Genomic DNA, 3,265 nt, shown 5'->3' with positions numbered 1-3,265 from the left:
GGGATTGTTTTCTCTTACTGTTTTGTTGGACTTGGTTGTAGATTCTGGATATTAGTCCTTTGATAGATGTATAGGTTGTGAAGATTGTCTCCCACTCTGTGGGTTGTCTGTTTACTCTGCTGACTGTTCCTTTTGCCATGCAAAAGCTCTTTAGTTTAATTAGGTCCCAGATAAATAAACATCTTAGTTTCTATTTCATTTGTGGTGAACAGGGAACCCTTTTACACTGCTGATGGGAATGTAAACTAGTACAGCAGCTATGGGAAACAATGTGGAGATTCCTTAAAGATCTAAAAACAGAACTACCATTTGATCCAGGAATCCCACTACTGGATATCTACCCAGAGGAAAAGAAGTCATTATTCGAAAAAGATACTTGCACACACACAGACATGTTTATAGCAGCACAATTCACAACTGCACAATCGTGGAAGCAACCCAGATGCCCATCAATCAATGAATGGATAAAGAAAGTGTGATATCTATACACACAATGGAATACTATGCAGCTATAAAAAAGGAATGAATTAATAGCATTTGTGGTGACCTGGATGAGATTGGAGACTTACCCTAAGTGATATAACTCAGGAATGGAAAACCAAACATCATATGTTCTCACTGATATGTGGGAGCTAAGCTATGAGGACGCAAAGGCATAAGAATGATACAATGGACTTCGGGGACTTGGGGGGAAGAGTGGAAGGGAAATGAGGGATACAAAACTACAAATATGGTGCAGTGCATACTGCTTAGGTGATGGATGCACCAAAAATCTCACAAATCACCACTAAAGAACTTAGTCATGTAACCAAATACCACCTGTACCCCAATAGCATATGAAAAAATAAAATTTTAAAAAAGCCATAGACAAGTGAATTAAAGGAATAATTGATTGCCATGATTTCCAAGTAGATTTGCTGGGTCAAGATCAAGGTCAGGGAAAAATTTATACACTGTGCATATTTTTTTTATCTGCATCGAAGTTGAATAGAAAATTTGAATTCATACTTATGTCTAATCTTAAAATAGTTGCATATGCTCTATTAAATTCATTTAATTGTCATTTATTTTATTGTGTACAATAAGCATTACATACACTGGGTAAGGAATTAAGTAGCTGTAAAATAAAATAGGATGAAAATTATGCATTCCTCTTCTCCATTTTTTTCTGGAAACAATGTTAAACCTAAATGATTTTAAAACATAGTTACTCATTCTTAAGGTATTTTTTTCTGCTTTTCAGTAGACTATTAAAAAATTTTGTAAAACAACTCATTAATAAATAACATAATCTATAAGCACACAAAAGAAACTATGTATGGAAAACAAAATGCTAACAACAAAATTTGAACCAAAATACTAAAATGTCTACTAAGATAACGTAAATAACTAATAGACAGTTTCACATTCTTGAATTGAAAGCTATAATTAAAACTATATATATGTATACGTGTGTGTGTGTATACATATATATATATATATATATATAATGCACAAATGCTACATCATGTTTATACTTTCTTGGCTCTTAATTAGAAAACATGTTGGAAAGCAATTTAAAATAGGTGTCAACACATTTGTTAATAACATCAATGCAGTATTACTAAAAAACCATACTTCTGAGTTTTTATTTTATGAGTATAATCTATAATCTGTAATATTAATATAATAGTATTTATTAGAGAAAATATTAGAAACCAATTCAATACCCAGCATTCAAACACTGAATATGAAAACTACCATGTTTCAAAATTTCAGGAAAATATATAGCCTTAAAAAAGTGGTTGTGAAGATTTCTTTTAAAACCATCGTTTATTACTTTTCTATTGCAGCATAACAAATGATCACATTTAATGGCTTAAAACATGGACATTTGTCTTAGTGGTACTGGGTGCGGAGTCTGTCCATGACTGGGTCCTGTGGTCAGGGTCTTGCAAGGCTGAACTCAAGGGAGTTACCATGTTTGTGTTTCTTTCTGGAACCCAGTCTTGTCTTCCAAATCTATGCCTTTGGCCCTGACTTCTTACTTGTGAGCACCTTCCGCAGTCCCAGAAGCTGCCCACAATTCAGCCAGGGGGCCCTAACTATAGACCTTCATTGCTTCTCCAGGCCAGCAGCAAAGTCTCTCTTTCTAGGTAAGACAAGATTTGTATTTTCTAAAATTGCTACGTTATTTTGCTAAGAATGATGATTTCCAGCTGCATCCATGTCCCTAACAAACCTACACGTTGTGCACATGTGCCCTAGAACATAAAATATAATAAAATAATAAAAATCATCATAAAAACGCTACGTTATGTGTGCTATTTTGTCACCTTTACTATGTTCTATTGATAAGAATGTTCTGACGCAATGGGCAAGATGGCCGAATAGGAACAGCTCCAGTCTCCAACTCCCGGCACGAGCGACACAGAAGACCAGTGATTTCTGCATTTTCAACTGAGGTACTGGGGTCATCTCACTGGGGAGTGCCGGACAATCGGTGCTGGTGAGCTGCTGCAGCCCAACCAGGGAGAGCTGAAGCAGGGTGAGGCATTGCCTCACCTGGGAAGCGCAAGGGGAAGGGAATCCCTTTTCCTAGCCAGGCAAACTGAGACACACAACACCTGGAAAATCGGGTAATTCCCACCCCAATACTGCACTTTAAGCAAATGGGCACACCAGGAGATTATATCCCACACCTGGTTGGGAGGGTCCCACGGCCACGGAGCCTCCCTCATTGCTAACACAGCAGTCTGCAATATAACTGCAAGGCAGCAGCGAGACTGTGGGAAGGGGCGCCCGCCATTGCTGAGGCTTAAGTAGGTAAACAAAGCTGCTGGGAAGCTCGAACTGGGTGGAGCCCACAGCAGCTCAAGGAAACCTGCCTGTCTCCATAGACTCCACCTCTGGGGACAGGGCGCAGCTAAAAAAACAACAGGGAAAGCAGCAGAGGGCTGTGCAGACCCGAACGACTCTGTCTAACATCTTTGAAGAGAGCAGTGGATCTCCCAAAACGGAGGTTGAGATCTGAGAAGGTACAGACTGCCTGCTCAAGTGGGTCCCTGACCCCTGAGTAGCCTAACTGGGAGACATCCCCCACTAGGGGCAGTCTGACACCCCACACCTCACAGGGTGGAGTACACCCCTGAGAGGAAGCTCCCAAAGTAAGAATCAGACAGGTACACTCGCTGTTCAGCAATATTCTATCTTCTGCAACCTCTGCTGCTGATACCCAGGCAAACAGGGTCTGGAGTGGACCTCAAGCAATCTCCAACAGACCTAT

Source organism: Rhinopithecus bieti, unplaced genomic scaffold (assembly GCF_001698545.2).
Source record: "Rhinopithecus bieti isolate Rb0 unplaced genomic scaffold, ASM169854v2 scaffold_8220, whole genome shotgun sequence".
Classification (NCBI taxonomy): Eukaryota; Metazoa; Chordata; class Mammalia; order Primates; family Cercopithecidae; genus Rhinopithecus; species Rhinopithecus bieti.
Note: the sequence above shows the minus strand (reverse complement) of the source record.